The following is a 21,722-nucleotide window of genomic DNA, read 5'->3' as shown; positions in this document are numbered from 1 at the left end:
ATGCCAAAGCCTTTGACTGTGTGGATCACAACAAACTGGAAAATTCTTCAAGAGATGGGAATACCAGACCACCTGACCTGTCTCCTGAGAAATCTGTATGCAGGTCAAGAAGCAACAGTTAGAACCAGACATGGAACAACAGACTGGTTCCAAATTGGGAAAGGAGTACATCAAGACTGTATATTGTCACCTTGCTTATTTAACTTATATGCAGAGTACATCCTATGAAATACCAGGCTGGATGAAGCACAAGCTGGAATCAAGATTGGCGGCAGAAATATCAATAACCTCAGATATGCAGATGACACCACCCTTATGGCAGAAAGCAAAGAGGAACTGAAGAGCCTCTTGATGAAAGTGAAAGAGGAGAGTGGAAAAAGTTGGCTTAAAATTCAACATTCAAAACACCAAGATCATGGCATCTGGCCCCATCATTTCATGGCAAATAGATGGGGAAACAGTGGAAACAGTGGCTGACTTTATTTTCTTGGGCTCTAAAATCACTGCAGATGGTGACTGCAGCCATGACTGCTTGCTCCTTGGAAGAAAAGCTATGACCAACCTAGACAGTATATTAAAAAGCAGAGACATTGCTGACACAGGCCCATCTAGTAAAAGCTATGGCTTTTCCAGTAGTCGTGTATGGATGTGAGAGTTGGACCATAAAGAAAGCTGAGCACTGAAGAATCAATGCTTTTGAACTGTGGTGTTGGAGAAGACTCTTGAGAGCCCCTTGGACTGCAAGGAGATCAAACCATTCAATTCCAAAATAAATCAGTTCTGAATATTCATTGGAAGGACTGATGCTGAAGCTGAAGCTGCAATACTTGATTTGATCAAGCTCCACCTGATTCGAAAAACTGACTCATTAGAAAAGACCCTGATGCTGGGAAAAACTGAAGCCAGGAGGAGAAGGGGATGACAGAGGATAAGATGGTTGGGTAGCATCACTGACTCGATGGGCATGAATTTAAGCAAGCTCCTTGAGTTGGTGATGGACTGGGAAGCTTGGCATGCTGCCGTTCACGGTGTCCCAAAGAGTCAGACATGGCTGAGTGACTGAACTGAACTGAACTGACTTTTGTTGGCAAAGTAACGTCTCTGCTTTTTAATATGCTGTCTAGGTTGGTCATAGCTTTTCTTCCAAGGAGCAAGCGTCTTTTAATTTCATGGTTACAGTCACCATCTGCAGTGATTTTGGAGCCCAAGAAAATTGTCTGTCAGTGTTTCCATTTTTCCCCCATCCATTTGCCATGAAGTGATGGGCCTGTGTATCACGATCTTAGTGTTTTGAATGTTAAGTTTTAAGCCAGCTTTTTCACAGTGATGTGTGCATGCAAATACTTACTTAATATTACCATATTAAAATGTATCAAAATATCCAGAATTATGTTATGAATTAACATACAAATGCAACATGAAAATGTCAACTTGTCTGAATAAATAAAACATTTGCTCAACCACTGTTTATGGTATCATCCTACTAAATACAAGGCCCTTTGAAGACAGCAGAAGCTGATGTGCATTCTGCCTTTGAGGAATTATCTATTTAATGACAGGAAGTCACAGTTTCATTGGGAAGCTTATATGCTAATGGTAATTGTGTGTGGGTAGTCAACCACAAGTATAAACTCCTTGTTGGTGTATGTGTGTTCCTGACAAATCTTTGGAAGTAAGCATTTGGATATGGAAAGGTCATATCCTTTAAAGATTTCAGTCCTTATACAAAAGTCTCTGATACCCCTAACCTAATATTTTAAGGCCAACTTCCATTTTTGTAGTTATACTTAATAAGATAAGGGTAAGATATTACAACTCTTGAGGCCTGAAAGAGAATAAAAACAGAGAGAATATCAGAGCAATTTAGACCTAGAATGAAGCACAGATTATCTGGCTTAACCCTTAAGTTTACCAGAAGCCTACTGTTCAACCTTTAGATCGTTAGTATGTGAGAAACGACAAGACAACTCCCTTGATCACTTTTTCCTTCTTCTTCCGTCTCCCCTCCCCACCTTATTGTATTCTTCTGGAGTACTAAAGGGACCTCCCGGGGATGTTTTCATTTTGAGCAGAAGACAGATGCCAGTGCCGATCTGAAGACATCACATGACTGAGCAACTAAGTAAACATCATGGTTTTAGGAAGGGAATTGGGATGCAGCCTACTCCTTCATACTGATGCAGCCTCCTTATCCATGCTCTTCTTAATGATCATAGAGCAGTGTTGGCAGACTTTTTCTGCAAAGGGTCAGAGTAAATATTCTAGGCATTGTGCTCCTTTCATTTCTACCCAACCTACTCCACTTTGCCACGTAGTGTGAAAGCAGCCATAGACAATACAAATGAGTGTGGCAGGGGTCCATTCAACTGTGTTTGTAGAAACTGAAACTTGAACTTTATACAATTTTCACAGGTCATGAAATAGTATCTTTCTTTTAATTCTTTTCAGTTATCAGAAAACAAAAATCATGCTTAGCTCACAGGTTGTACAAAAACAGGCTGTAGTCAGATTTGGCTGGTGGGCCATGGTTTTTCTGTCCCTTTTGTAGGGAACACTTATGGGATGTCCCTTATATGTATACTGATGAATCTAACCTAGTCAGAGTTGATACCCAACGAAAATAAACATAAGGGGGACATAATTGCCTCAACCCTCGTTGTTGTTCTTGTTGTTGCTTTGTCACTAAGTAATGTCCAACTCTATGTGACCCCGTGGACTCTAGCCCACCAGGCCCCTCTGTCCATATGCTTCTCCAGGGAAGAATACTGGAGTGGGTTGCCATTTTCTTCTCCAGGAGGATCTTCCCAACCCAGGGATCAAACCTGCATCTCCTGCATTGCAGGCTGATTCTTTACCACTGAGCTATCTGGGAAGCCAACCCTAGTTAGGATCCCAGAATTTTCAGGATTATTTTCCTTATCTCTCTACATTTCAAGATGATCAGGTGGTGGACCACACACATAAGATAACTGCCCACATGACCTGGTAATCAAATTTTGTTCTATGCTTATTCAGAGACCAAGTTCTTCTGGACTGTGCCCCATATTTATTTCTTATTTATTTTCCTTTCCTCTCATCTTTGGGATTCTCCGCAGGTGATGTCTGCCAGCATTTATGGAAGGCAGATGCCTGTCTGTCTACTGATCCACTCAGTAATCAAGGAAGCTTCCCAGGGAAAAAGTGTGGATAAAGCTCCATATAAAGAGGTGAGGTAGTTGTTGGGAGGGCTTCAAACTGCTGAGTCATTGCTGCGTCATCATTTACAAGTTGCCATTTCTGTTACAAGGCAAATGTGAGGGTGTGTGAATTTATGTACAATTTATAACATCAAATTCAGTGAAACATTTGCCAGTAGCTTTATACAGGGTGGATCAAAGTAAAGGACAGAAGCCTAGAGACTGGAAAGAAAAGGAGATTAAGATTTCATCACAGCTCCGGATTTCAGCCACACATCAAAGGTGTTTGTTCTGTTGGATTGTTTTAAGAACATGCTTAAATGGGTTACTGTATAATTTATTTGTCAAAGTAAGGATTTTAAATGCTGTTAAACTAAAGACATTATGAGAAAACCAATTTTCTCTCTCTCTCTCTTTTTTTTTTTTGGTATTCATCCTGAGATAAAATGCAAAGGTAAGTTGTATGTATGGGGCAAATAATTTCTCTTTTATTAGGACTCTTTCCTGTCTCATTTTTGGTTGAGATTCCCAGGTAAAAAGTCTCAAGCATTCCCACATTCCAAAGTGAGCAACTGGACCCCCTAATCGGGACTTGTAAAGGAGAGTCAAAATCCTGTTTTGTGACTCTCAGCTGTCCACCTACCCCAGGCTAGGAAAGAGACCAAGATCATGGTATGGACAGAAGAGCCTGAAACTTGGAGAGATTTCTTTGGGAAAAGTTAGGCTTTGAGTTTCATGTTTCACCCAAAGTCTCATATTTCTTTTCTCAATCATGTGTCATGAAACAGCTTCTTATTCTGATATTTTTTCAACCTAAGATGGTAAAGCCTTTCTTAACTTACTGGTTGTACAAAAACAAGTCGTGGGCTGGATTTGCTCCATGTGCTGTAGTTTGCAGAGCTCTGACTTGGAAACAAAAAGAGGGGGAAATTAGTGGTTTTTTATCATAAAACTGTTTTAAAAATTATTGTTTGTCCCTAAAGGTTCGAGAGGAAGAATTTTTTTTTACATGGCAATGATAGTAATTGTTCAGTCATTCATTCGTGTCTGATTCTTTGTGACCCCTTGGACTGCAGCATGTCAGGCTTCCCTGTACATCACCATCTCCCAGAGTTTGTTCAAACTCACATCCATTGAGTCAGTGATGCCATCCACCATCTCATCCTCTGATAGTAATAATAATGCTGCTGCTGCTGCTGCTAAGTTGCTTCAGTCGTGTCCGACTCTGTGCGACCCCATAAACGGCAGCCCACCAGGCTCCCCCGTCCCTGGGATTCTCCAGGCAAGAACACTGGAGTGGGTTGCCATTTCTTTCTCCAGTGCAGAAAAGTGAAAAGTGAAAGTGAAGTCATTCAGTTATGTCTGACTCTTAGCGACCCCATGGACTGCGGCCCACCAGGGTCCTCCGTCCATGGGATTTTCCAGGCAAGAGTACTGGAGTGGGGTGCCATTGCCTTCGCCAAGTAATAATAATAGCTAATACTTTAATAGTGGTTTCTATGTGCCTGATGCTTTTGAAGTACTTTGCTCTATTTACTCATTTAGTGCTCATGATACAGCAATGAGTTAAATATTCAACACTATTAAATAGTTTAGCCAAATTCTCAGTTTTAGCGAAAATAGCAGGGCCTAGATGCAAATCCAAGTGACCTCATTCTAGCATGGCACACTTAACTACAAGGCTAGTTTCTCACTTACGTTGGTCACACACCCAGTGAAGCCCACTGTTTCTGCTTGAGTGTTCTCCACAAGGTCTAGACAGTTTAGCAGGGTGTTCTCCTTTAGAACCTGTCTTCAAGGGGGTGTCTGAAGTCAGAGGGATAGAAAAATGCTGAGCAATCTTCAATATAAGTCAACACACATTTTTCAAAATTCTTGAGTGACATAATTTTAGCACGCAAACTGATCATCACAGGAAGGCTTCCAGAAAAGTTTTTTAAAATGAGGATGAAGAAAGAAAGCTTTATTTGATTGGGTGGGTCCACTGGGGACATGGTGAGTCAGATTGTCCTTTGGGAACTCAATAGGCCTCCAACCAGCAGAGTGTTTTACTATCTAATCTCCAAGTCACTAATCAAAATGAGGATTGTAGCCTGTAAGGAGAAAATTCGTCATGAAGGATTCCATGTCTGTGAAAGTTTTTTCATATATGTGGCCAATTGTAATCAGTCTCTGAAACAAGTTATGCTTTATGTTCTACGTATGAAACAAGTATGTGTGTGTTGAGAAAGGACCACACTTCATTTGTGTGGGGAGGACAAGAAGGACCCTGTAAAAGCCTGTGGATTCTGCAAGATTCTAGCTGTACCACTTTTGTACTGATTAACACCTGGCAAATTCCTTTCCCTCTCTAGCAGCCAATTATGTCTCTGAAAAAAATAAAATAGCAATGATAATATTACTAAATTCACAGGGTCATTGAAAAGATTAAAGACAATAATGTATGTGCATTGCAAGCTATAAAAAATACATATATTAATATCTTTTAATAAAGCCAATGAAAAAAGACAAATCAAGCTGAATCTAAAGGAACTCTATTGCTACCTGCATCAGCAAATCAAGATAAGACAGTTGCTATTTTGTTTCAATAATAGCTCGAAGGCAACTAACAGTATAACCTCTATTGCAGGTAGTTTCTGAGAAAATACAAAGTCGGTATCACTTTAGAAATGTCTTAGGGGATAGATTTTCCTGGAGGAGGAAATGGCAACCCACTCCAGTATTCTTGCCTGGAAAATCCCATGGACAGAGGAGCCTGACAGGCTACATTCTATGGGGTCACAGAGTCAGACACGACTGAACATGCATGCTAAAAAAAGGGAGATCGATTTTATGAAAATGTTTGTTTTACCTTCCTTTTAATGAGAAGTATTTTCCCAGTTTTGGTCTAAACTTTCTATGTTTTAAAAGAAAGTCGCTCTTTTCGTGCCTAGCGCAGCCATGACTCAGGGTCCCAAGAAGCGTGTAGCAGCTCCAAAACGTTGGATGCTGGACAAAGTGACTGGTGTGTTTGTTTCTCGTCCATCTACGTGGCCCCAGAAGCTGAGGGAATGTTTCCCCCTAATCATTTTCTTAAGGAACAGACTTAAGTATGCCCTAACAGGAGATGAAGTAAAGAAGATTTGCATGCAGTATTTCATTAAGATGGATGGCAAAGTCCACACCGATATAAACTACCCTGCTGGTATTATGGATGTAATCAGCATAGATAAGACTGGAAAGAGTTTTCATTTGATCTACGACACCAAGGGTCGCTTTGCTGTTCATCGTGTTACACCTGAGGAGGCCAAGTGTAAACTGTACAGTGAGAAAGATCTTTGTGGGGACAAAAGGAGTCTCTCATCCAGTGATCCATGATGCTCGCACCATCTGTTACCCTGATCCCCTCCTCAAGGTGAATGACACCATCCAAATTGACTTGGAGACTGGTAAGACTACTGATTTCATCAGATTTGACACTGGTAACCTGTGCATGGTGACTGGAGTTGCTAACCTGGGAAGAATTGGTGTGATTACCAATCCAGGTTCCTTTAACGTAGTTCATGTGAAAGACGTGAATGGCAACAGCTTTGCCACACGGCTCTCGAACATCTTCCTTATTGGCAAAGGCAACAAACCATGTATCTCCCTTCCCTGTGGAAAGGGTATTCTACTTGCCACTGCTGAGGAGAGAGACAAGAGACTGGCAGCCAAACAGAGCAGGGGATAAAATGATCTCTATGTGATGTGATTGGAAAAGTCTTTGTACCTAATTAAAGATAATTCCAAGTGATTAATAAAAAAAAAGAAAAAGAAACTCAACTACTAAAGTTAGAAATGGGTGTGGTGGCCTCTTAAGAAAAAGGCATACTATTTGATTAAAATTTCAGCTCTTCTGATAGTTCTTAGCTTGGGTTAACTAACATTCAAGAATAAATTGATTTTTTTTCTGTTGTGTCATTTAAAACTGCCAGTGTTATCCATTCCAAGGTTTACCTTTATTATCAGCCCCCTCTGCCATCACCCAAAATTAAATTGCTGGCTTTCCTCAAAATGTTCTTATTTTTGATCAGATAAAATTTGCCTTCTTTGTAGTTTCACAATGAATAGGGTGTACATGGGATTTGGGTTTCGTGTTGATTGAAAGTATAGCTCTCTAGCAACAAGGATCTTGCTGGCTGACTTCTGTTTCATGTAAACACAAGCAGAACAGAAAGAAAAATGTGTTACACACTTGTATGTGTTAGCTCAGGCTACCATAACACAGTAACAGGAGTTGGATGGTTTAAACAACAGACTGATTTCTCATAGTTCTGAAATCGGTAAAGTCCACGATCAAGGTGCTGGCTGATTTGGTTTTTGATCAAGGCTTTGCTGCTAGAGTGTAGATAGGTGTATTCTCATTATGTCCTCACATTGAAGGGAGAGAGGGAGAGAGAGAAAGGGAGAGAGAGGAAGAGAGAAATAGAGAGGAGGGAGAGAGAATGGAAGAGGGAAAGAGAAAGAGAAGTAAAGGGAGAAAGGAGAAGAAGCAAGCGAGCTCCCTGGTCTTTATAAGGGCACTAATTCCATGATGGGGGCTCCATCCTCATGACCTAATTAGTTCCAAAGTCCTCACCTTCTAATACCATCGCATTGGAGATTAGGGCTTCAACATATGAATTCTAGGGGGAGCAGGAATCAGTCCATAGTGCTGTAGAGAAAGACAGCTTCTCTGCAGCAAATCCTCAAATGGGATTGTTCTTGCTTGCTTTGGAGACAAAACATAAACAATTAATTATTCCAAAGCTGGCTGAACAGTAGAGGAACTAAATAGAATTTCAATCAATGACTTTTGAAAACAAAGTAGTCTTAGGACTCCCCTGGTTCAAGGATGATTTGAAGAAGGAATAACTTGTGAATGCTTGTAAAATCTCATTTCAATAAATTTGAGAGAGATGGAAGTGGCATTGCTACATTCCAATTATATTTAAATGAAATGATATTAGAGCACAGAGGTGGTGTTACTGGGTTGAATTTGGTTTATCTAAATAAAGCCGGCATTGTTTTTATGTCCTGGTTTTTCCGTTTCTTCTTCATTTTCATCTCCTTTCCTCTGCACCATGTTAAGGTACCTGCCTTGGAGATATTCTTTCCCTGACCTCTAGTTCTGACAATTTCCTCATTCTCATTTCTTTTCAACCTCCTTTACTCCTCTGGGTCCCTAATATAACAATACTGATACAGTAGAAAGCACTAATTCTGAGCCATAACCATGTTTTCATTAAGCAAATCCACTGCTATGTGGACAGGGACTTGTGAACACATCTGTTCTACAGGATTTTTCATTTGAAATAATTTTCTGAAACCACATCAGCAAAGTACTACTATGATAAACTATCCCCAAAGACATGGATGTAGTTTTGCTAATCACAACTCTAAATTAAAATGGTATGTAATCATGGGATTCTACTTGTATTTATTCGTTCTCATGCATTTATGAAGATAAACTCTGAGCTAGTGTTATTTGGATGTGGATTTCATGTTTTGTCCTCACCTAATCATTGAACTGGGCCTTTATGGAGTTGCTGGATTCCTTGACATTACATGGCAAGGCTATTAGCCTTGGTTAGGAGGAAAATTTGTGGAAAAACACACTACTTTATGCTAAATTAGCTATTAACTGCTTCTTCAAAAATTGTACCCAGTTTCTCCTGTGATAAACTTATGATGGAGTTCATAAGATCCAAGAGGCTGAATGATGTCATTCTAATAGTCTGCCATTGGTTGGCTTGATTGAAGAGGTTAATATTAGTCCTTGAATAATACTCCTTGCTTCTTTTCCAAAGTCTTATAAAGTGCAACTGAGACTAAAGGCACAATGCAGCTGTCTCTCTAATCTTGAATTTCAGATGAGTAATACCCAAAAGCAGGGGTCCCCAAACCCCCAGGCCATGGACTCTTACATGTCTGTAGCTTGTGTTTTTTTTTTAACTTTATTTTATTTTTTAACTTTACAATATTGTATTGGTTTTGCCATATATCGAAATGAATCTGCCACCAAGCTGCACAGCAGGATGTGAGCAGCAGGCGAGTGAGTGAAGTTTCACCTGTATTTACAGCCACTCCCCATCACTTGCATTGTCACGTGAGCTCTGCCACCTGTCAGATCAACAAGGATATAAGAAATGCAATGTGCCAGAATCACACCAAAACCATCACATACACACCCTAGGTCCATGGAAAAATTGTCTTCCACAAAATAGGTTCCTGGTGCCAAAACTGCCCAAAGGGGATTGCAGCATTTTATATCTGCCTGTAGCTAGCTCCAGGACAGTTTCCTATGAAGAGAAACTTGGCTCTAGGTGGGCAGTCACTGAAATCGCCGGGATGGATTTTAGCCATGTTAGTTTAGCACAGTGACTCTTAAATGGGGTTATTTTATCCCTCTTCTCCACTGCAACCAAGGGCATTTGGTGACGTGTAGAGACATTCTGGTGGCTAGCCCTTGGGGGAGGTGGTGTATCCAGTGAGCAGAGGCCACAGATGGTGCTCAACATGTGACAATGCCCAGGACAGTCCCACACAACAAAGAATGATCTGACCCCAAATGCTAATAGTGCTGAGACTGAGAAACCCTGGTTTCAGTAAGGAGCATGTTTGGACCTTAGCAGTTAAAAGGCAGAAGGAGGATGGCAGCCCAAACTATAGACTATAATGCAGTTACCAAACAGTGACTTAGAGCTATGTGTCTCAATTTGTAGAGCTGTTAAAGATGTACTAAGTGGATAAAAGCAAGTTACAAGTGATGATGATAATAATTATTATTATAACCAATCTTTATTGAGAAGTTACTCGGTCATTATATTAAATACTTTAATTACATCATCCCATTAAATTCTTCCAACAATATGGGGTACACACTGTTATTACTCCTGCCTTTATATACACTGACACTGAGGCATGGAGAAATTAGGAGAAGTTGCCTAAAATCACACATGTTACAGCCTCCAGACCTCACCTGCATCACACTTCATGTGTGCTGTGTGTGTTAAGTCACTTCAGTCATGTCTGACTCTGTGACCCCACCAGGCTCCTCAGTCCATGGGATTCTCCAGGCAAGAATACAGGGGTGGGTTGCCATTTCCTCCTCCAGGGGATCTTCCCAACCCAGGGATCGAACTCACGTCTCTTACATTTCTTGCATTGGCAGGCAGGTTTTTTACCACTCGTGGCACGTGGGAAGCATCACTTCATATATATGCACAAATACAATGATATGATACTAAAGAGTTTAACACAGCAATGGTTTTACCTCTATCCCCTCTCTAACTAGGGATGCTACTCCCCAAAGAAAAGCTCTTTTAATCATTTTTGCTTTAGATCTGTTTAACTTCACAACTCCAGATAATTACTAGACTTAAAAAAATAGAGGCAACTTGTTGATTTGTTTACCTCATGTTTTATTTATCTCATGTAGCTCACTCATACTATGTGATCCCCTCTCTCCCTTCCCTCTCAGCTCTCTTTTTTTAAAAAACATATTATCATTCTACTTCTGTTGGTCACAGTTGCAACTTCAAATAACAGGGTAGTGCTTTGCTTTTATCATTTCCTAAATTGTATCACCTAGAGCCAGACATCCTGGAATGTGAAGTCAAGTGGGCCTTAGGAAGCATCACTACAAACAAAGCTAGTGGAGGTGATGGAATTCAGTGGAGCTATTTCAAATCCTCAAAGATGATGCTGTGAAAGTGCAGCCCTCAATATGCCAGCAAATTTAGAAAACTCAGCAGTGGCCACAGGACTGGAAAAGGTCAGTTTTCATTCCAATCCCAAAGAAGGGCAATGCCAAAGAAAGTTCAAACTACAGCACAATTGCACTCATCTCACACGCTAGCAAAGTAATGCTCAAAATTCTCCAAGCCAGGGTTCAACAATACATGAACCATGAACTTCCAGATGTTCAAGCTGGATTTAGAAAAGGCAGAGGAACCACAGATCAAATTGCCAACATCTGCTGGATCATCAAAAAAGCAAGAGAGTTCCAGAAAGACATCCATTTCTGATTTATTGACTATGCCAAAGCTTTTGACCATGTGGATCATGACAAACTGCAGAAAATTGTTCAAAAGATGGGAATACCAGACCACCTTACCTACCTCTTGAGAAATCTGTATGCAGGTCAGGAAGCAACAGTTAGAACAGTTAGAACTGGACATGGAACAATATACTGGTTTCAAATCAGGAAAGAAATACGTCAAGGCTGTATATTGTCACCCTGCTTATTTAACTTATATGCAGAGTACATCATGAGAAATGCTGGCCTGGATGAAGCACAAGCTGGAATGAAGATTAGCAGCAGAAATATCAATAACCTCAGATATGCAGATGACACCACCCTTATGGAAGAAAGCAAAGAAGAACTAAAGAGCCTGTGATAAATAAATAAATAATTTACACACACACTCTCCTGTGAACGAGGAGAGCAAAAAAGTTAGCTTAAAATTCAACTTTCAGAGAACTAAGATCATGACATCTGGCCCCATCACTTCATGGCAAATAGGAAGTGTTTCATGGGAAACAGTGACAGATTTTATTTTGGGGGGCTCCAAAATGCACATGGTGACTGCAACCATGAAATTAGAAGATGCTTACTCCTTGGAAGAAAAGTTATGACCAACCTAGACAGCATATTAAAAAGCAGAGACATTACTTTGCTATTACATAGCAAATGACATAGCTATGTCAAAGCTATGGTTTTTCTAGTAGTCATGTATGGGTGTGAGAGTTGGACTACAAAGAAAGCTGAGTGCCAAAGAATTGATGCTTTTGAACTGTGGTGTTGGAGAAGACTCTTGAGAGTCCCTTGGACTGCAAGGAGATCCATCCAGCCCATCCTAAAGGAAATCAGCCCTGAATATTCATTGGAAGGACTGATGCTAAAGCTGAAGCTCCAATACTTTGGCCACCTGATGTGAAGAACTAACTCATTGGAAAAGATACTAATACTGGGAAAGATTGAGGGCAGGAGGAGAAGGGGATGACAGAGGACGAGATGGTTGGATGGTATCACTGACTCAATGGACATGAATTTGAGTAAACTCCAGAGTTGGTGATGGACAGGGAAGCCTGGCATGCTGCAGTCCATGGGGTCGCCAAGAGTCGGACGTGACTGAGCGACTAAACTGAACTTAATTGAAAGTGTATCACACCCCCCTCCCTATGTACTCTTTGTTTTTCTCCTCTCCTCTCTTACCATTGCCATAATCTTTAACATTTATGTAGACCTACAAACATCATCAAGTGTTCTGCAGTTGTCTTGCAGTTGATGCAAGAAGTTGAAAACTATCTCCAGGGACTTCCCTGGTAGCCCAGTGGTTAAGAGTCCAACTTGCAATGCAGGGGACATGGGTTCAATCCCTAGTCAGGGAACCAAGGTCCTCCATGCAGCAGAGTAACTAAAGCCCACTCGCTGCAACTACAGAGTCCACGTGCTGCAACTGAAGAGCCCGTGGTCTGCAATGAAAGATCTCACATTACACAAGTAGGGCACAGCACAGTCAAACAAATAAATTAACAAATATTTGTTTAAAAAGAACATTAGCCAGAGTTTACACAGCTGTGAAGGTGGGTTATTTCTGGATCACATAGGGACTAGACTGCAATTCCTTCTCTTCAGGACCTATATCTCCAGCCTTGAGTGGAGGTAGGTGATCAAGGTACAAGGGCCAATGAATGCTGTCGTTCTGAGTGAAGACCATTCTTGAATCCCCTATTTTCAACCCATTTCTCACCCCTCTTCGCTCTGCACCCAGATCTGCCGTCTTCTGGATTCCAAAGAGCCAATCTCCAACTTCTATGTAGTCCTTCACCGACTTAGTGCTTTGAAAAACGCTACTGAAATATGTATTTTATCTGTTTCTGCTGATATTTTATTTGTTCACATTTTAATTATTTTAATGGATAACAAAGTGTGGCCTCCCAGAGGGAAATTCAGATGTCCTTTTTCTCTATGATTGATGAGCCCAGCACAGTCTCTTTCAACACGTTGGAGAGTCAGTTCCTCAGGGCCCTTTTGATCTTGGAAGAAGCCTCCTTGGAGAGTTGACAACAACTCTTCTAAGAGTGCTGCTCTCGGCAACCATTAAATGAAAAGCTAGAGTATTCCCTTAAGATAGCTACATATCTCTTCAGAGCACTCCCAGGTGAAGAAAATCTGGCTCTGTACAGGAAGCCTGTGCAATGAGAGCCTGGGAGTCACTAAGCATCAGTTCTGACCGTGGACCAGCTTTCATTTAACCCATGTCCTGCCTGGGAAGTGGAAGGAAACCTCACCGGGAAAGGACTCCTGGAATCTTTCACCGGTTTAATGCTCAAAAATAGGCAGGGAGGAACTTCCCTGTTGGCCCAGTGGGTGAGACTTCACCTTCCAAAGCAGGGGGTGTGGGTTTAGCCCCTGGTCGGGGAGCTGGGATCCCACATGCCTCGCCACCAAAAAAAATACAAAAGGTAAAACAGAAGCAACATTGTAACAATGTCAATAAGGACTTTAAAAATGGACAAGTACATACTGCTATATTTAAAACAGATAACCAACACAGATGTATAGAACAGTCTTTTGGACTCTGTGGGAGAGGGAGTAGGGGGATGCTTTGGGAGAATGGCATTAAAACATGTATAATATCATATAAGAAATGAATTGCCAGTCCAGGTTCGATGCAGGATACAGGAAGCTTGGGGCTGGTGCACTGGGATGACCCAGAGGGATGGTACGGGGAGGGAGGTGGGAGGGGGGTTCAGGATTGGGAACACGTGTACACCCGTGGTGGATTAATGTTGATGTATGGCAAAACCAATACAATATTGTAAAGTAAAATAAATAAATAATTAATTAAAAAAAAAAAAAACAGATAACCAGTAATGACCTGCTGTACAGCACAGGGAACTCTGCTTAACATTGTGTGGCAGCCTGAATGGGAGGGGGTTTGAGGGAGAGTGGATAGATGTGTCTGTATGGCGGAGACCCTTTGCTGTCCACTTGCAACTGCCACACCATCGTTAATGGGCTATCCTCCAGTACAAAATTAAAAGTCTGATTTTTTTAAATGGTCCACATCAAAAGCATTAAAAAAAAAAAAAGACAGGGAGTCTGGAATATTTTGGTGGCGTTCTAAGGAAGGAGGCTTGAGAGTTCAGCTGTCCTAAAGTGGATGGTTGTGGTCATGAGAAGGGGCTTTATCCAGCCAGGAGATGTTTCTGTTCCTCTTCCTCCACTCCTACTTCCAAGTAATGGACCATAATGATTCATAGGTGCTCTGTCATAATTTTCCTGATATCAGCTGGCCTTGAACAAACCCAATTGAATGAATTTACTTTCTATTTAGAAAGATTTTCCCAAAGTCTCCTAGTATATAGGAACTCTCTCTTTCCTACATGAGAGAAATTGACAATGATTCTCTCCATTAGGATATAATTCAGTGAACCAGTGAAGTTGCTCAGCCGTGTCCGACTCTTTGTGATCCCAGGGACTGTAGCCTACCAGACTCCTCCATCCATGGAATTTTCCAGGCAAGAATACTGGAGTGGGTTGCTATTTCCTTCTCCAGGGCATCTTCCTGACCCAGGGATCGAACCCAGGTCTCCTGCATTACAGGCAAACGCTTTACCGTCTGAGCCACCAGGGGAGCCACCAGGATATAATGGTGGTTTGTTGTTGTCGCTAAGCCCTGTTCAACTCTTTGTGACCCCGTGGACTGTAGGCTGCTAGGTTCCTCCGTCCATGGGGATCTCCAGGCAAGAATACCGGAGTGGGTTGCCATTTCCTTCTCCAATAATGCTGGTTTACCTACTAGTTTATTTATCTAGACAACACATAGAAAGCTGTCACAAACAAACAAAACCAAACGCAGAGAGAAACACACAAATAGCAGTGAAATTTGCAAACAGAGCACATGGGATATGCCACCTCCTGTGAGGGATGTGAGTCTTAGGAACAACAGGGAAGGGACCCTTGCTGAGCTGGTGGTGGAGGGCCAACCTCTATCTTGGGGATCTGGGAATCCTCCCAAAAGACAGACAAATATCCAAGGGCCAGGTCTTCATTAGAAACCTCAGCTAGGGAGAGTTTATTACACCTCACACTCTGATCTTGTGCCTGGTTATCGCTTGAAATGCACACCTGGAATATTCTTCCACGCTTGGAATTTTCCAGAGCTGCATTTATGCACCAACCTGTCTCATCTCACTTTCACTCTACATTTTGTCTCTGCTTTGGTTTTGGAACATACTCTCTAGTCACTAAAAATTCCTCTAGTGACAGAGGAGCGGGAGGGGGAGGGGAGGGGGGAGTAAAAATCTCTTCTTTCAAACTTAGGTTTGCATCATCTAATTTAAAAATTCCTTATTTTTAAAAATTATTTATCCCATATTCAGGTCTAAAGTCCTTCTGCTAGGCTCTTAGAAAGGGAATTTTGATAGAGGCTCAGAGCAGATAGCTGCCCTAATCTCATTGAACACTCTAAGGGGAGCTTATGAGCTTTAACTCAGATTGAGTCCTGATTCCACTTCTTAATAAGACCAACCTGGCACATTCCAAAGCAAAAATTTCCTGACCTGACTACATATCCAAATGGGTTGTGGTATTTTAAAAAACCCAGAATACATCCAAGACCCAGACCTACTGTATCAGAATCTCCAGCCTGGGGGGTCAGGAATCTGCATACTCTCAAATTCCCCCAAATGATTCTGAACTAGCTTCCCTGTGGAGGTGTGTGCAGGTCACTGTATTAATATATATTAATCCCTGCTAGCAATGTGTTTATAAGTCTTCCAACACCCGGATACATTTGATGAACTTTTGAATTCTGAGGACTGGCTTTACACTTGCAGCACCTAGTACAAAGTGAGTTCTTGTTCTTCATGTTAGTGATAAGATTTTTGTATCTACATCAGTGTTATTGACCCTGGCTGCACATTTGAAAATCACCTGAGGAGCTTTATTTATTTATTTATTTTTTTGCATGCGGGATTTTAGCTCCCTGACCAGGGATTAAACCTGTGTTCACTGCTTTGGAAGAGTACACTCTTAACCATTGGACATCAGGGAAATCCCTCACGGACCTCTTGAAATGTCTGATGCCCAAGAGCAACCACTAAAGATTCTAAAAGTAGTCTGAGGTGAGGATGGGCATTGGCTGTTTTTAACAAACTGCCTGGGCAATTCTCTTGTGCACTTGGGGTTGATAATTACTGCTGTATGCAAAGGCTTAAGAAGTTGATGAATGTCTTGACTTGTGGACACTGTATCAGTCAGCTGTTGCTGTGTAAGACAACTGCAAAAATCCCACAATAATAAGTATCATCTATTCATGCATCTCTGAGGGAGACTGGGCAGCCCTAATGATTCTGACATGCTTGGCTGAGTGCGGCTTCAGGCCATGGGTTTAGTTTATCTTGGGTTCACGTGACGCTTATTCCTTTGGGACCCGCAGGTTACCTGGGGCAAGTTCTCTTCATGGCAATGATAGAACTGCAAGAAAAGTGAGTAGGAACATGTGATGTCTCTTGAGGCCTAGACTCATTTCATCACACTTTCACTTCCTCTTGTGTTCTACAAGCCAAAGTCAGTCACATGGCCAAGTCCAGCAAGACCAGGCTCTGCAATCTAATAATTTTAAGCTACTTCCCTTGGCTCTGGTGCTCACTGGTGGTGTTTTGAACAAAAGGATAGTTGAGAATTGCTGTCTCAGGCTGCAATTCCCTTCCAGACTTAAAAACTCCAAGGTAATTTTTATTTCCTCCATCTAGTGAACCTTGTAATTTAAAAATAATCTCCCAAATCACCATCTTTCTGCAGCCATGTATTCACCCTTCTTTTCTAAGAACATTTAGAACATGTTGGGGACTACTCTGGTGGTCCAGTGGCTAAGACTTCACACTCAGTGTAGAGGTTCCAGGTTCAATCCCTGGTTGGGGAACTAGATCCCATAGGCGGTTACTAAGAGTTCACTTGCCACAAGAAAGATCAAAGATTACATGCTGCAACCAAGATCCAGTGCAGCAAAGTAAATAAATATCCAAAAAAGAGCATTTAACATATGGAATCTAGAAAAATGGTACTGATGAGCTTGTCTGCAGGGAAGGATTGGAGGTGCAGATGTAGAATGGAATTATAGATACAACCAAGGAAGGAGAAAGTTGGACAAATTAAGAAAGTAGCGTTCTCTTGCATGCTGGTGACCCACCATGAAAGACCATGCTAACCCACAGACCATGAGCTTGAGAATGCATGATTGTTGCTTTAAGCCTCTGAGTTTGGGGGACCATCCTGTTAATCAGCATTATTGTGGCAAGAGCTGACTAATACCTAAGATGCCTGATTATGTGAGAAGGGCGGAGTTGCTGAAGAATGTGTGTAGTAAGCTCTCATCTAAATATAGATGCATTTGGTTGCACACGTGTGTGCTCCTGTGTGCACGGCAGTCTTTGGATCAGATCTTCATGGTGGTTTTCTAAGGAGATGGGATTTTCAGAAACTGTCACAACTTTCCTTGTTGTAATGTTCTATTGTTTTAAACCAAAAAGCCTATAATGCTTTTGTGATCATACAATAAAGACTGATTTCCTTTATAAGGAAAAAAAAAGAAAGAAAGAAAGCAGCATTGACATATAGGCACTATCCTGTGTGAAATAGACAGCTAGTAGGAAGTTGCTACATAACACGGGGAGCCCAGCCTGGCACTCTGTGTCTACCTAGAGGGGTGGGATGGGAAGGGAGGGGGCTGCTGCTGCTGCTGCTAAGTCGCTTCAGTCGTGTCCGACTCCATGCGACCCCATAGACGGTAGCCCACCAGGCTCTCCCATCCCTGGGATTCTCCAGGCAAGAACACTGGAGTGGGTTGCCATTTCCTTCTCCAATGCATGAAAGTGAAAAGTGAAAGTGAAGTCGCTCAGTCGTGTCCGACTCTTAGCGACCCCATGGACTACAGCCTATGGACCAGGCTCCTCCATCCATGGGATTTTCCAGGCAAGAGTACTGGAGTGGGGTGCCATTGCCTTCTCTGAGAGAGGGGGCATATATGTATAATTATGACTCACACTGTCGCATGGCAGAAACCAACGGAACATTGCAAAGCCTCCAATTAAAAAACAAATTAGAACAAAAAAGAACATTTATCTTAACTCTCTGTTGGTATTGCCCAAAGTAAATCCTGACACAAAGCAATCAGCAGTAACACTCATCCTATTTTTACTTAACTTCAGTTATGTTGTGCATCATGAACTTTTGTATTAATTTTCACTTGTTAAAGTCTCGTATTCAAATGTTTTTTATTTTGATTCCAAAGTCTTGGGCTGTCTCTTAGCTCTGGTCCTGCTCTTCACAAACATTTGTCTGAATGATGTGGCCTGCAGGGATCTGGCCCTTCTCCCTCCTCCAGAGGATGTCCCTGGATGTACCCAAGAGCTTCTATCTCAGTTCTTCCTACAAACTGCTTTTTAGAACAAAACTCAGAGGTCTTTTCATTTGCCAAGTCAATATGCCCATGTGATGCAGCCTCTGTTTCTATGTTGAGGTTAGATAAGACACTGTCCCTCATTCATTGCCAGGCTGACCTCCAGATGCACTGGTGTGAGCCCAGCCCTGTCTCCCAGCAGAGCTTGAACCTGGGAATCCAGAGAAGTCCTCAGTCAGCTGAAAGACTTCTTCGTATGTCCTTCCACAGGGCACCGGGGCATATGGTAGGTACAAATTAAACACAGTAGCAACCTGGATGTCTAATTATTCCCTGAGGCAAAGATGTAAATCGAGCATGCTGATAACTCTGGGTTATGTACTTAAACACTTCATTTTAGGATATCTTCATGGAGAAAAAGGCATCTTTTAAAAAACTTTTATTGGAATATAATTGTTTTACAATGTTGTGTGCATTTCTGCCATTCAGAAAAGTGAATCAGCTATACGTATGCATACATATCCCTTCTTTTTTGGATTTCTTTCCCATTTAGGTCACCACAGAGCATTGAGTAGAGTTCCCTGTGCTGTACAATCTGTTCTTGTTTGTTACCTATTTTGTACATAGTATCAGTAGTACATATATGTCAATCCTAAGGTAACCCTTAGGAAGGTGTCTCGGATAAATAAAGCTGTGTGGTATAATGACATAACACGGATTTTGGAGTTAGAAAATCAAGCGTTTGTATCTTGGATCAATCAAGTAGCAGATGTATGACTTAGAAAATTTCTCAACTTCTCTTAATCTCAATTTAGTAAGGACAATGATCTTCCTCTTTGAGGTAGAGCTCTTAACAGAGCTTAAGAAATAACAGGTAAGAGGTACCCAAGTTTCTGACCTAGAAAAAAATGTTGTTGATTTAAGCATCAGAGCTTTTGAACAGTGTAACACTTTGATAGAAATTCTTAAAAATTTATTACACAATTCACTTTCCTTCTTACCTAGGATAGACTGAGTTGACTTTATCTCCGTGTGCCAAGGCCAGTAATTGGCGCAGCTGTTCCTTCCTGAGCTCTGATGAAATGCAGAAGTGCCCCGGGACCCACTGATTCATGAAGGCCATTTTGTCCTTGGGTCCATTGCATAAAATGTCAGTCTGCTTATCTGTTTTTTATGTTCTTTGGCTTTTTCCCTTGCTGTCACAAGTTTGCTGTCACTTCTCCTTACTACCCTGCTTGCCTCTTTTTATTTGTGAGTCCTGATCTGTGGTAGGTTGATAACCAGATGGCTAGCTTAATAAAGATTGTGGGCATATAAAAAAGCATGACTAGGTTGCATAAACACCCAGGGAATCCTGTGTGTAGTGCATGCATTTTGTGGCATCTATTTTACAATGAGTTTGCTTCTTGGCTAAGTCCTCAACAAAGTCATGAAATATCTGGATTTTGGAAGAGTGAGGTGGAAGTATAATATTTCATATTCTGTGAATAAAGGTAAGGGCTTAAATTCAGATTTAAATTCAGACTTAAATTGAAGAAAGTAGGGAAAACCACTAGACCATTCAGGTATGATCTAAATCAAATCCCTATGATTATACAATGGAAGTGAGAAACAGATTTAAGGGCCTAGATCTGATAGACTGCCTGATGAACTATGGACGGAGGTTTGTGACATTGTACAGGAGACAGGGATCAAGACCATCCCCATGGAAAAGAAATGCAAAAAAGCAAAATGGCTGCCTGGGGAGGCCTTACAAATAACTGTGAAAGAAGAGAAGCGAAAAGCAAAGGAAAAGGGGAAAGATATAAGCACCTGAATGCAGAGTTCCAAAGAATAGCAAGAAGAGATAAGAAAGCCTTCCTCAGTAATCAATGCAAAGAAATAGAGGAAAACAACAGAATGGGAAAGACAAGAGATCTCTTCAAGAAAATTAGAGATACCAAGGGAACATTTCATGCAAAGAAGAGCTCGATAAAGGACAGAAATGCTATGGACCTAACAGAAGCAGAAGATATTAAGAAGAGGTGGCAGAAATACACAGAAGAACTGTACAAAAAAGATCTTCATGACCCAGATAATCACGATGGTGTGATCACTGACCTAGAGCCAGACCTCCTGGAATGTGAAGTCAAGTGGGCCTTAGAAAGCATCACTACAAACAACGCTAGTAGAGGTGATGGAATTCCAGTTGAGCTCTTTCAAATCCTTAAAGATGATGCTGTGAAAGTGCTGCACTCAATATGCCAGCAAATTTGGAAAACTCAGCAGTGGCCACAGGATTGGAAAAGGTCAGTTTTCATTCCAATCCCAAAGAAAGGCAATGCTAAAGAATGCTCAAACTACTGCACAATTGTACTCATCTCACATGCTAGTAAAGTCATGCTCAAAATTCTCCAAGCCAGGCTTCAGCAATATGTGAACCATGAACTTTCAGATGTTCTAGCTGGATTTAGAAAAGGCAGAGGAACCAGAGATCAAATTGCCAACATCCACTGGATCATGGAAAAAGCAAGAAAGTTACAGAAAAATATCTATTTCTGCTTCATTGACTATGCCAAAGCCTTTGTGTGGATCACAATAAACTGTGGAAAATTCTGAAAGAGATGGGAATACCAGACCACCTGACCTGCCTCTTGAGAAATCTGTATGCAGGTCAGGAAGCAACAGTTAGAACTGGACATGGAACAACAGACTGGTTCCGAATAGGAAAAGGAGTACGTCAAGGCTGTATATTGTCACCCTGTTTATTTAACTTTTATGCAGAGTACATCATGAGAAACGCTGGACTGGAAGAAGCACAAGCTGGAATCAATAATCTTAGATATGCAGATGATACCACCCTTATGGCAAAAAGTGAAGAGGAACTAAAAAGCCTCTTGATGAAAGTGAAAAGGAGAGTGAAAAAGTTGCCTTAAAGCTCAATACTCAGAAAATGAAGATCATGGCATCTGGTCCCATCACTTCATGGGAAATAAATGGGAAACAGTGGAAACAGTGTCAGACTTTATTTTGGGGGGCTCCAAAATCACTGCAGATGGTGACTGCAGCCATGAAATTAAAAGACGCTTACTCCTTGGAAGGAAAGTTATGACCAACCTAGATAGCATATTGAAAAGCAGAGACATTACTTTGC

The 21,722-nt window shown here is 41.4% G+C and overlaps 1 pseudogene; it reads left to right on the top strand.

Annotated features, from left to right (window-relative positions):
- Positions 1–6,116: 6,116 nt before the first annotated feature.
- On the top strand, positions 6,117–6,885 carry LOC105004664 (annotated as a pseudogene).
- The last annotated feature ends 14,837 nt before the right edge of the window (positions 6,886–21,722 follow it).

This window comes from Bison bison, unplaced genomic scaffold (assembly GCF_000754665.1).
Source record: "Bison bison bison isolate TAMUID 2011002044 unplaced genomic scaffold, Bison_UMD1.0 scf7180017864481, whole genome shotgun sequence".
Classification (NCBI taxonomy): domain Eukaryota; kingdom Metazoa; phylum Chordata; class Mammalia; order Artiodactyla; family Bovidae; genus Bison; species Bison bison.
The sequence above is the reverse complement of the archived record's forward strand: the minus strand, read 5'-3'. Positions and strand labels throughout refer to the sequence as shown.